Here is a 14,151-nt window from a genome sequence, read left to right as displayed (position 1 = left end):
TGTGACTGATAGAAATTATGTGTATGGCTAAACAAATACCATATATGATTTATGTATTTATTTATTTATTTTTCTCCCCCCCCTTTAATCCCCCCCATCTTATATTATTTTTTAAAATTCCATAAATAATCCCATTCTCCTAGGGTTGGGTTACTTGTACTGTTCTGCTATGGGAGTTCTGCAGATATGTACCAGATTCTGTTGAATGAGGAAGTTTGACCTTAGGACCAGCATGGCCATTTAGAAGGAAACCAAATGTAGAGCTGGGCTGGGTGGACACCCTGAGTGCATAGGAGTGCCTGTATCTCATGGAGAGTTAATGCCAGAAATCCTCCATCAGGAACCTCTTTCAGTCTTAAAAAAAAAAACAACAACCCTGGGATACCTATTGCCCCTTTATATTTTAGACTTCCACTGTGATTGAGGGATGAGCAGTTATAGAGACGATGGTGATTCTTTCCTACTTTCTTTGGAAGTGGTATAGTTTTGTGGGAAGAAGAAGGGGCTCGAGCCAAATATCTGGCTCAGGATCCCAGCTCTATCACTTACTGTGTGACACTGAGGTTATTATTTAATCTCTGTGCCTCCTTTCTTCATTTGTTACATAGGATAAAAAACACCTGCCTGACAGAGCTGCTGTGAGGATCAAGTAAGATGATATATATGTAAAGTGCTGAGAACAATGTCTGGCATTACTGAGAGTTCAGCTCGAGTTCATTCTTCCTCTCCCTTTCATCTGCCCCCTCCTTCTGTTCCTTGGCTCATGGACATTTTAAGAGAGCAGATGAAAATAAAGCCTAGTGCAACTCTCCCTCTTTATCTTTTCTCGCGTAGGTGATCTCCTGTTCCATCTTTGGGCCATCTTCTTTCTCTTCCATCGCTATATACTCTTGCAGAGTGATTTCATGTGTTTCCATGGCCTTTACTGCTAACTGCATGTCAGGGACTCCCAGACTCCCTCTCGCCTGAACTCCAGACCCACATTTCCGTACTCTCTAGATGCCCTACAGACCCAGATGTCATTCACATCAAACTAATCATCTTTCCTATCACTTGCAACATTATATTGAAATTCTTTTTATCTATATATCTTCCTGATTAGGCTCCATGATCTTTTTGAGGGTAAGAATTGTTTCTTGTTTATTTTTGAATCCTTAGTGTTCAGACAAGTTTTAGCTGGAAAAAAGTTTTTATTTTATTTCTATTTTTGAAAGATAGTTTTGCTGGGTGTAAATTCTGGGTTGAGAGGTTTTTTTTCACCCCAGTACAGTTTTCCTCCCTTATCCATGAGGAATATATTTCAAGATCCCCAGTGGATGCCTGAAACCATAGATAGTACTGAATCCTATACAGTTGACCATTGAAGAACATGGGTTTGAACTATTTGTGTCCATTTATATGCAGGTTTTTTTCAATTGACCCATGCAGTTCTAACCCGCGTTGTTCAAGGATCAACTCCATGGCTGGGAATCTGTGTACGTGGAGGGCCTGCTGCAGTCATACCCGGATTTCCGACTGCTCAAGAGGGTGGCACTCCTACCCCTATCATTGTTGAAGGGCCAACTGTATACTATGTTTTTTTTCCCTATACATACATACATACCTTTTCACTTAAAGGAAGCACTTTGTGGCTTCTCCTTGGCATATACACATTTCCAGCTTCTCTTGTGTTTTGGAGGCATTATGCAAATAAAATAGCTTGGTAGCAATTAAGTTTAGAAGGCAACATTTTTTGGTGAATTTAAAATTCGTTTTTCCCCCCGAGGAAATCCTGCAAAGTTATGAGGCTTTGCAAATTTATCCAAGAAGGAAATACAAAATGACTGACTCCTGCAGTAATTTTTCCGCATTGTTATTAGAGAGCAGATGCTTTCTTTCTGAATGAGGACACAGAAATCTCAGTTCGCGAAATCACAAATTTCAGACACTTCTTACGAGAATAGAAATAGTTTAATTATGAAGACACTTATTTTCGTGGTGCTGTGGTTGATGCTAAATTTAATAGGAAAAATGATTAGTATTGTAATATTCCAAATTTTGGAAACGATTTTAAATAAAGCAGTCAATCATTAATCCGTTAATCATTAATGCAGTTTATCTGAATGCTTTCGAAATCAGAAATCTAGGATGTGTAATTACAACATAAATATTTTTGTGAAAACAAACATTACCTCCCTAGTCTGAGGAATGTTTCATGATTGAGCTGCCTTTGTACCTCCCTAATTCTTTCTATGCATTGGCTCATCATGATGATGGTGAAGATGAAGAAGATAAAACTGATGATGATGATGATGATGATTAATGATGATGGCTATACCTTATTAAGGGTTTACCATGTGCCAGGAATATTATCTCGTTTAATATTCCTCACAACTGTATAAACAAGTGCTAATGTGTTCCCCATTTATAGATGAGGAATCCAAGGCTCAGAGAGGTTAGGCACAGACAGGATTCAGACTCAGGTATGCTTGACTCCAAAGACTACGAACTTTGCTGGAATAAGTCATGCAACTCCACAAGCTTGGATTCGTTTTTGATCTAGTCACCGGGCTGACTCTCGCATCTTGATTCCAAGAACACAGCCAAGACAGGAACAGTGACAACAACCTTTTTATTTTCCTCTGCCTTGTCAGGATCACCTTACAGACATTTCTCTGACACCTGAAGAGGCAAACCTGCCAAAATGTTTATGACTTGGAGATAACTGTTTATATCCCAAGTATTTCTGTATTATTAGATACTGGGAATGACTTTCCATGATGCGGTTGGTCCTTTTATGTGGAAAGATGATAAAATCTAGTTGTTTACCCCAAAATTCCACTCCTTCAACCATTAGAAATATATGGTCGCTTTCTCTGCAGCAGACGTCCACCATGGGAACTGTCCATGGTGGTTCCTTGCAGAACTCACAAGTCGTATTAGGACTTTCCAGAGTTAGATATGGTACTGAATTTATTTCTAGTTAGTGCGTGCACTCTCTCTCTCTCTCTCTCTCTCTCTCTCTTTCTCTCTCTCTCCCTCTCCCTCACTCTTTCTCTCTCTCTCCCTCTCTCTCTCTCCTTCTTCCTCCTTCCCTCCCTCCTTTCTTCCTCTCTTTTCCCCTCTTCTTTCATGTACTTATGAATTACAAAGATGTTACAGGAAAAGGGTGTATATCTACCTAACTTGTCCCCTTACATCTCAGATTTTGAGATTCGAATTTTCTGATGGTTAGAAATAGCAATATGTTTAGCACATGCTAAAACAACGAAATAATTCTCTTTGATGAGAAAGATCATAGGATGTCTATCACATATCCAAAATATTTGGTGTCTTTGGACTAAAGGTCTTGTATTGTTAATCTTTAAATTCCAGGAATATAGAAGTACAAAGAGCATTATAGTTATAGGCCCACTTTGGTTGAATTTCTGAGTATATGGACCACTCTTTAAGGAGCAGAAGAAACCACTTCATTGTGGTAGGCTATATTACCATTTCCCAATAATTTTGTAGCTCTATGATGTCTCTGTTTATGGGAAGATTATACATCCCTGCCCTGTTGAACTCAGAAGTGGCCATGAGACTTGCTTTGGCTAATATAATGTGGGGCACTTCTGAGCAGAAACTGTAAGAGCCAGCACGTGTGGTTCACAAAGCCACAATGAGACTTCTCCATTAGCCTGAGTCCCACAGTGAAATTAATTGGATCAGAGCAGCAGCTAACCCTCATTGGACAAGTAGAATAAAGGAAAAACAAATCTTTGTTGTTGTAAGCCACTGAGGTGCTTAGAGTCATTTATTGCCACAGTATATAAAACTTAAGGGGGTGATACTCCTATCTACTCCCATTTGCCACTGCAAAACACTTTAGGAAAGAGGCAGCCACAAATAAATTTCTAGTGGTGATAAATACTAGACTTTGAATTTATGAAACCCATGTGGATTGCAAAACACTCTACCTTCTCTTCTCTCCTGTTGCTAGAACTAAGTCCTCTTTTCCATGCTGGTATATTCCTGAAGCCCTTCAGACCAGTTTCTGGACTGCCTATGTTCGTTTATATAGGCTGCCACAACAAAATACCATAGATCGGATGGCTTGACCAACACTCGTACGTGCCTAGCATGCCAAGGAAGAGCTGGTGGAGGTGGCCATGAGAATTCCAGTCACTATGTACAATATTTTTCTTTAATTCAAAATTAAAGTCTAATTACACCTAGTACTAACCCGAAATTAAAGTAATTCCTTGCTTTCTTTTCCATTGTATTTACTTTGTTAGAATGAATGGAAGCTTTAGATCTTATATTGTGTTCCCTTGGAAACAGATTCTGAGACAGAGAGTTGTATGCAAAAGATGTTTTGGGGAGAGTGGTCTTGGGACCTTTACTTGTAAGGACACAAGAAGTCAGGATTGGTTAAAGTGAGAAGCTATCAAACAATGTTGTAGCAACTGAGACTTCAGCTCATCTTTTGAAGAGCCTGAAGGTGGGAAAGTCCTTAATAATTGTCTTATATGGACAAAGGGGTCTGACCTTTGTAACTCTGCATCAACCAGTCATGGCTGTGAGCTGCCCTTTGGGAAGGGGCACAGCTTTGGGCAAGGCATATCCCCGTGGCTGAAGACAATGTTCAGTGAGAGACACAGCTGTGAGTTATCAGTGGCTGATGTTAGCAGCTAAGGGAATAAGTGCATTGGCCCCAAAGAAGAGATCTGGGTGGAGAACCACGGAATCCCTTGTAGCCCCACTTGCATCATGCAGATTGACTTGCTTCTTTTTTTCAATTAAATTTATTGGGGCAACACTGGTTAATTACATTATATAAGTTTCAAATGTACAATTCTATATTACGTCATCTGTATATTGCAGTGTGTGTTCACCACCCAGAGTCTAGCCTCCTTCTGTCACCATATGTTTGACCCCCTTTACACTCTTTGTCCTAACCCCACCACCTTCTCCTCTGGTAACCACCATATTGTTGTATGTGTTTGTGAGCTTGTTTGTTTTGTTTGTTCATTTTTTACTTTCTGTTTTAAAACCTACATATAAATGAATTGACTTCCCTCTTATAGTAAGTTTGCCTAACCTCACAGGATTCTGGTTGACCTTGTATTCTGATTAGTGAGGATTTTTTGGTCTCCTGAACATATGTATTCTACCAATTGGGACATAGTTACATGTAATCCATGGTTATTGATTCAGAATGTCACTGAATCCTTTCTGTTCATCATCCTGGATAAGCACCTCAGATCTGTCTTTAAGAGACTATTCTGTTTCCATCAGGCTCATGGTTTCCAGTGGTCATGCAATGTGATAAGACCAATGAACACCATGGTCATGTTCTCATTGCTCCACATTCTTTACTGAAGAGTGAGTCTCTCATTTCGGGGCAATGTTATGAGATATTCCACATAGGTGGATCAAACACTCTGAAAGTCTTTGGCTGGTGTTTCTGGGCCAAGGCCCTGCAGGAAGAAAAGGCAAAATTCTATTCAAAATATGTGTTGCTCTCAGTCACAATAAATTGCTACCTCTTTCAGGGTAAAAATAGCTGGTGTCTGTGAGAGATGATGTCATATTCGAGGGCTTAGCTCTGTTGCTGGCAGGTTGGACATTCAGCAGTGGCAGTAGCGGATCAACTTGGTGAGTGGTAGTTCATACAGTTGGGCATAACCTCTATACCTGCCCCTATGGCTATCATACATGAGCCCAATGTGCTAGCAGTGGGTGGCCAGTGACATCTGGCCAATTATTCTGTCTATTTGGTTGCTTAGGACATCTTCCATTGTGGATGATTTTTGTCAGGTGTTAGCATGTGATACATTGACATTTTGTCCACTACCATAAGTCCATATGTCTTTTTCTGAGATCTTTTTGACCCTAATATTTTAATCTTTCTTTTTCCAGTTCCCTAACCAACCAGACAAGCTATTGCCACTTCCTCTGAGTCTGTGTATATTCTACCTCAGATCACTTTGTCCCCGCACAGTGAGTGACTTGGTGCATGGTCTGAAACTCCGCCCCTCAGGAAAATTTCCTTATCTTCCAGAGCCATGACTAAGTGGTGTCGTAAATCAGCTGCAGACTCTCATTGACATATCAAGCTGTATTAGTCTGCTCGGGCTGCCATAACAAAATACCACAAACTGGGTGGCTCGAACAACAGGCATTTGTTTCTCACAGAGTTGGAGGCTGGAAGTCCAAGGCCAGGTTGCTAGCATGGTCAGGTTCCCGTGAACGCTGTCTTCCTGGCTTGCAGATAGCTACCTTCTCACTGTGTCTTCACATAGTAGAAAGAGAGAGCAAAAGCAAGATGTTTGGTGTCTCTCCTTATAGAAGCAGTAATCCTATCATGGGAAACCTACCCTCATGATCTCATCTTAATCTAACTATGCCCCAAAGGACTCATCTCTAAATACTATCACACTGGGGGGTAGGGCTTTAGTATATGCTTTTCAGGGCGACAAAATTCAGTGCATAGCACAAGCCGACCCATCCATGAACCAGGATCCTCCTAGTTTCCTCCTCTTGCACCTGGTAATAAGCCTCCGCTCTCCCCGCTCATAGCCATAGATATGAACTGAAGTACAGGGATTCTGGGCTTTCTGCTTCTGCTGCTTACTTGCACCCTCTGACCCTGCTGATTCCTGATCCTGGATTCACCACTTCAACCTTATAATGGATTGCTCATCTTTGACAGAACCTATTTCAGGATGAGCAGCTCTGGTTGCATGATCATTTGGTGTTCCATGCTCCACCTTTACTAAGATGAGACACTTTATGTCTACTAAGGCCTAGTAGCATGCAAGTAGCTGCTTTTGAATTATGCATATTGCATATATTACCCATAATTATGACAAATGACTTTTTAAATGTAATCTAATGATTTAGGAAATGGCTTCTCATTGGCTTCCCATTACTTTCAAGATAAAATCTTCACTCACGCCTTACAGAGAATCCAGGTCTCCCAAGAACCAGGTTCCTGCCCACTTTCTGTCCTCATCACTCCCACCATGTGCAGACATAAATGACCTGTTCCAGTCCCTGCAGTTTGTGCATAATCTGCACATGTATAAGTCAGGATCCCGGCAGGAAACATTATACACACAAAAGGGGTAATTGAAGAGTTTACTAGAGTATTTAGAAAGGTGTAGACAGAATTAAAGGAAACAAGAATGGAAGGTCATTACCATCTCTAGGCCTGAAGGGACAAGGTGAGGGAGCTGTTCTCAGGACCCAGAGTGAAAAGGGTCATCCTAGGGAGATGAGGCCTTGCAGGGAGGGAGCTGGGGGGATAATTATCTGAACTTTGTCTCTCATTTCCCTCCATTCTCCACCTGATGTAGCCCATTGGCTGAGCTCATTTAGAAGCCGGAAGGTAAGGGAACCCTGGAGACACATTCCGAAGAGACCAGCCCCAGGGCACAGAGCAGGGTGGACAGAAGAGGAGGCTAACAGAATATGGAGCATATACACTGTGCTTCATCACGCCTCGGAATGTGCTTTTCTCTCTGCCTGACATGCTTGCTTGACTCCAATCCCCTTTCCTTTCTGTCTTGTTCATGTGATGAACTCATCCTCAATTATCAAGACTCATGTGCAGCTTTTCAATGGGAATAGCAGCCCATGCATGTCTGAGTTATATCATGGAGCACACTGCAATGTAATTATTGATTTACCTGTCTGTCTCCTTGAGTAACACAGGAGCTCATCCAGAAGAGGAGCTGGGCCTTTTGTATCTTCTATTTCTAGAGCCTAGCACTGTGCCTGCATGTAGTGGGTACACAATAGATAACCACTGATGAGTATCTTCATTTTCCTGAAAACAAAAGTTCCTTTTTCTCTGTAGCTCTTTTAAACTGGAAATGGTTACTTACTTAGAGAAACAATATTTCTTTGATTTCCAAGTTGTTACAAAATTTAATTTTTATTAATTTTTATTTATTTATTTTTTACGCCTATAGCACCCGGTCTTGCTAGGTGGTCTCCCATCCAAGTACTAACCAGGCCTGACCCTGCTTAGCTTCCAAGATCAGATGGGATCAGGCTTGTTCAGGGTGGCATGGCCATAATACAAAGTTTAAAAAGCTCTTTCCTATTTGGGGACTAAAACCACTTACCCAGCATCCCATCACTAGTGATGGCAGAGAAGTGGGTGAAACCCAGGTCTTCTGCCTACTAACCATTGTTCCTTCCTCTTGTTACTAAACATGCCTAAATGAAAGTAAGTGCATTCGGTGGTTCTGTGGGGACAGCTCACACAACTTTAACAGGTGGCAAGCTCAGAGAGAAGATTAAAAATGAACGACGTTAAATATCTGGTTTAAGAAAATGAACCACTTAAAAAAACTCTTACTTTAAAACGTTGCTGGGTCATTAAGAGTTGAATTCCAAAAAAGGAAATATCTAGTCATATGGATCAGCTTCTTTTCTTTTTTCCAAAGTGAAAACATATATTTGTTGACTAAATTGTAGGTTACTTGAGGTCAGGGGCTAAGTTTCCTTGACATTTGTTTTCTGTGAGCCTTAGACTGATATGTATGGAGGATGGCATGTTTTTCAAAACAACCAGATGAGGTCAATCCAGCAATGCTTGGAGCGATTCCTGAGCTGCTTGCTTTGGTTAATGCACACGAGGAGTGCAGCGGCCACCAGTGGCTTAATGCCTGGCATCCATCTCTCCTTCTGACAAAAGCATTCCAAATTTCCTTTAGAAAATGACTTTTCCCATTCCAAGTTTTGTGGTTTGGGTGAGACTGACTTCAAACCCCAGGTCCAGAGGTGGACCTTGATCAGCTAAACATATCACATTCTTTTGGCCATAGTGATTAGTTTAAGAATAAGCTGATGACATGCAATGACACAGTAACCAGGAATCCTGGGAAAATGACTCTTATTCTCCTGTTGAGCGTGAAAGAGAGGACGTGGTTGCTGGAACTGCCATCTACAACTACATGGGGTGAGCGGCTGAAGCTAAGACTACCGAAGTGGCGACAGAGAAATGGGGGGAATGGGAATCATCTCCTCATGACAATGTTTGAGTCCTAGAGCAGGTTGCACCTGAAGCCACACTAAAGTGAGCCACTACATTCCCTAGTCGTAAGCCAGTTTAACTTGTGCTTACTGTTGTAAATAGCACATCCAGGGAAGCAGCAGGTGAGAAGGAAAGGAGAGTGTCCTGTGGCTTTTCATGTTGAGCCAGAGAAATGGCTGGGTTATGGATAAGGGGATACAGCAGAATAACCTAGGGAGCTTTTACACCTCTTTCTCTCCTTCTGTACTAGGACTCTTTCTAGAATTGCTTGGTGTGTGTGTATGTGTGAGTGTGAAAAGGTAAAGCCCTGCCCCAGGTGGTTCTGATGCAATCGACCCAGCCACTAGACTGATTCTGCTTCCCATACCCCAATCCTGAATATAATACCTCATTAATTCCAATAGACCAGGGTGCAATTGAGGCCCCAACAAAGGACTCCACTTGCTAACTTAATTCAGGGTATTGACCACTCAAATCCTCTTTTAGGTGCTAAGTTGTCAGCTTCCCCTTCCTCTGGGGAAGTAGGAGACCATCCATGGACCTTATTCAGGTTGATCTTTTAGGTTCTATGAGCTCATCTAGTCATAGAACTGAGACATTAAAGGTGTGAATTTACAATGCAATTCCTATTGACGAGAAGTGATTACAAGGATGCAGAAACACAAAAGAATAGATATTTAAAGGGATGAGGGGGAAGTGAACAACAGGAAATAGGGCCTTTGAAGCTTAGTGGTGTGGCTCTTCCCATCCCCTCCCACAGTGTTGCCTCACCAATTCTCTCTCTTTTTGTTTCTTTCTACCACATAATACTTGGTTGAGATTTTGTAATATTTCTCATGATGAAAGCCAGTTAATTCTTCCTATACTTGGCTGACCCATCTAAACAAAAACACTATTTGAAGGGACATTTTTGTATTACAAAAGTGAAAGCAGGATGAATCAAAAAACAAAATTGTGAGCACAGCATCCTCGATTGAAAATGCACAATTAAGTAATTAGACAGGTTCTCTGTAAAGAACAGCTTCCAGGCTGCCTCCCACGGAGGAGACGTGATGGAAGCTGCTGAGACACATAACTGGCGGAAGAAAGTGTGGGGAGGGCATGGAGAGGGAATAGAGAAAAGTGATTACAGATAATCATTTCTCAGCTTCTCAGGAGAGAAAAATCTCTGAAGCTCTAGAATGTCCTAGTTTGATATTAGAAAAAGACTTCAGAATAGTCTCGAAGGTGACCTCGCAGGACATTGGACTTGGCCCCACCTACAAAAGGTGTTACTAGATTTCTTGACGAATGATAGATATGTGACAGGCCTTGCTAAAGTGTCTTCAGCCAGAAGAGCTGCTGGGTGGGCTACGATGTGCTATGAATACATAGAAAGTTGAGGGAGGTTCTCTCAAACTTCACACGTTGTCTTTGGGTTCCCCAGAGACTGAAGAGCATGGGAAGGAGCAACAAACAAATTATGGGGATTGCTGAGCACCATATGTTAAGTTACAAAAATGACAAAAGGCAAAAATATCTTCGCAAAGTCCTCTGACTAGAGTTAGATTCATCAATATTTCTTGCCTCAGTCTTCTCTGCCAAATCACCTATGGTTCAGCAACCACTTCAGGAGTCAACCTAAGGCACAGGCCATTGCCAGAAGGGTGAATCTGTTTTTCTTCCCAAGACAGGACCACTGTTGGAATCTTCTCCATTAATTATAATGGATGGTTGTGAGGTTGGGAGGCTAGTTGGCAGTTTATTCCCCCTGTGCATGTCTTGGGAAGGATCATTCAGAAATATTTAATCCCTGAAGTGCACAGGTCATAGTTTTAATAGCACTTTTTATATTATATTAGTTTTGCTTGTATATTAAGATATTAAGTATCAAAATATAAGTCCCTTCACAGTTGGCATTACGTCTTATTCTTTTATTCTTTTTTTTAAGTGATTTCATTTTCTTTTTTGTATTATTTGTACTTTCTAATTTTCTATGACACTATGTTAATGAATCTATGTTAAATACATCTTTTTTAAAAGTAAAGACATTGTAAATTATTTGTTTTATCACATATCATAAATTCCATACCATAAAATTCACTCTTCTAAAGCGCACAGTTTAGGAATTTTTAGTAAGTAGTTCTGTAACCATTCCCACATTATTATTTCAGAAACATTTTTGTCGCCCCTCCCAAAACCCTGTACCCATTAGTGGTCACCTCCAAACCCCCTTATCCTCTGGCAGCTACTAAAACACTTCATGGAACCCCATGATCAACTAGTGAAAAGCATGGGTCTCTGCGAGTCAGACTATTCTGATGACTGCTTTGACTTTGTTGTCCATGATGTTAACCATGTCTACCTTGCCTTTGATGATTAAGTGCCACCATTTTGCCACTAATATCCATCATCCTGGGGAACTGGCTTGATGGAATAATGGGTGGCCTTTTGAAGGCTCAATTGCAGCACCAGCTAATTGCCTTGTGAGGCAATTCCTCACGAGGCTGGGGAATGTCCTCCAGGTTTCTGTGTATGTTCTAAATCAGAGTCTAATGTATGGATCTACTTTTCCTATAGCTAGAATTCATGAGTCCAGGAATCAAAGGGTAGAAATGGAACTGGTCGGTGATCCACTAGCAAAATTTTTGCTTCCCATTCCCCACGTCCTTAGACTTTGCTAGTCTAGAGATCAAAGTTCCAAAGGGAGGAATATTTCTACCCAGAGACACGACAATGATTCCACGGACTTAGAAATTGAGACTCTCATCTTTTCACTTTAGAGTACTCATGCCTCCAAATCATTAGACAAAGAAGAATTTACTGTAATGGCTGGGGTGACTGATCGTAATTACCAAGGAGAAATCGGGCACCCATTACACAGTGCAGTTAAGGAAGATATGTCTGGAATACAGGAGATCCCTTAAGGATATCTCTTTGTACCACCATGATCTGTGTGTGATTAAAGTCAATGGAAAACTACAACAACCCAATCTAGGCTGGACAGCTACTGCCTCCGGACCTTAAAAATGAAGGCTTAGGTTACTCCACCACATAAAGAACCGTGGCTAGCTAAGGTGCTTGCTGAGGACAAAGAGAATATGAAATGGGAAGTAGAATGATATAGTTATAAATACAGGTGACCAGTTGCAGAAATAAGGACTGATTGCTATGAGTGTTTCTTCTTTACTTTTATAATGAGTATGTTTGTATATATAGTAAGCAAGTATTTTTGTTTTCTCCCCTCTCTTATCCCTTTACCATTTAATGTAAGATATGTTAGTAAAAGTTAACTGTATATCCCAGTATTTAAGTTACAGAATATCAAAGGAGAAGAATGAACAACACCTAAGGACTTTGCATACTCTTTCGGGAAAGGGTTAGCATCGTTTCAGTTGTACACAAGATAGTAGTATCATGTTAAGCAGATAAATGACTTATTATTGTCTTTATTTGGAGATTAAGTATGATTGAAGGAGATGTGTATGGGTGCCAAGTTGACAAGGGGTATACTGTAATGGTCTTTTTGACATATGAACTTGACCAGGCCAAACTTTTCAGTTATTTAATTACACACTAATCTAGGTGTTGCTATGAAGGTAATTTTTAGGTATGATTAAAATCCATGATCAGTTGGCTTTACATAAGGGAGATTTTCCTAGGTAACCTGGCGTGCCTGATTCAGCTGAAAGGCAGAGCTTAGGTTTTCCTGGGGAAGAAGAAACTCCACCTGTGTACAGCTGCCTTGGTCTGGGCCACCGAGGTCCAGCCTGGCCTTCCCAATGGCCTGTCTTGTTGATTTCAGATTTGTCTAATCAGCTCCCATAATTGTGTAAACCAATTCCTTGAAATAAATCTATGAAAATATCTCCTACTGGTTCCGCTTCTCTGATTGAATCTTGACTAAATAAACCTGGCTAAAATGATGGTTACAAAATGTTAATGATAACTATTTCTCAGGAATAGGATTGATTTTAGGTGATGTGTTTTTTAACATTTTTCTTTTTTCCCCCATAGTGTTCAAGTGCTTTAAAAGAACACCTTTAAATAAAAACAATAGTCAAAAATCGGTTTTTTAAAAATAAAATAACAGTTAAAAATCAACAATTTCATACAATTGCCCAAAGCCTAATTCCATTTAGAAAATGCTCACAGAATTCTAGCAAGTGTTTTAAAACTTAGAGCTTCTAAAAACACAATTTACAAAATTCTTTGGTCTTTTCCACAGAACCGAACAAAAAAGTTCGTATAAACTATAATTTATTGTGCTCTTATGTTTCTTGAATGTTTATTGAACACAGAGACCATATCTTACTCTTCCTTTATTCTATTTGCTGTGTTTAACTCAGGGCTTAGTACAATGTAGGTCACATATACATAAATATTAATAAACATATCCCATATACATAAATATTTATGTCCTAACTTCCCTTAACTCTTTTCTAGTAATTCTCAAAAGTATCCACTTCACCCTTTCAAACTAGGATGTCAAACACTATTACTTAAAACATACTAACCATTAAATTATTACATGCACATTTTCTTTATTTTATTAAAAAATATATAGACAGTATTTATTTTTATGGAGTTGAAATAGTTTTACACTTACCATTTTGTATTTTGCTCTTTTAGTAATATTTCAAGCCCACATAACTTTGAGTCAACACAATCTATGAACTTGTCTTTTTAATGATTATAGAGCAGTCCATTGTGTAAATATGCCACAGTTTGCTCATCCATATCTCTATTTTTGGACATTTGGGTTGTTTCTAGTTTCTTTCTACTATAAATAATGTGACTGTGAAGGCTTGTTTAGACCAATGGGTTTAAAATTATCTTTTTGGGGTCATTTCCTTAGGTCAATATCCTTAGAGATGAATTACTTGGGAAAAAAGATATATTTTGTTACCTATTGCCAGACTGCTTTCTAGAAAGACTGAAACAATTTTATAGCATTAATAACAATATATTTCCCTGAAGCCACATCTACATTGAATTGTTAACCTTATTATTTATTTTTGCTAGTTTACTAAGGATTCAAAGGCATCAAAGTTGCTTTAAGGTGCTGCGGAATGACAGCCTTAATATCCTTAGAAGCTCTATTGTTGGGGGGCACAAGTCATGTCCTTAAGATTTTCAGAAGTACTTTTGTCTGGCTTCAG

General features: G+C 39.9%; 1 pseudogene; it reads right to left on the bottom strand.

Moving 5' to 3' along the window:
• Positions 1-7,931: 7,931 nt before the first annotated feature.
• Positions 7,932-8,050, bottom strand: LOC111747439 (annotated as a pseudogene).
• Positions 8,051-14,151: the final 6,101 nt, after the last annotated feature.

This window comes from Pteropus vampyrus, unplaced genomic scaffold (assembly GCF_000151845.1).
Source record: "Pteropus vampyrus isolate Shadow unplaced genomic scaffold, Pvam_2.0 Scaffold222, whole genome shotgun sequence".
NCBI lineage: Eukaryota > Metazoa > Chordata > Mammalia > Chiroptera > Pteropodidae > Pteropus > Pteropus vampyrus.
This window is presented reverse-complemented; position numbering and strand designations above follow the sequence as displayed.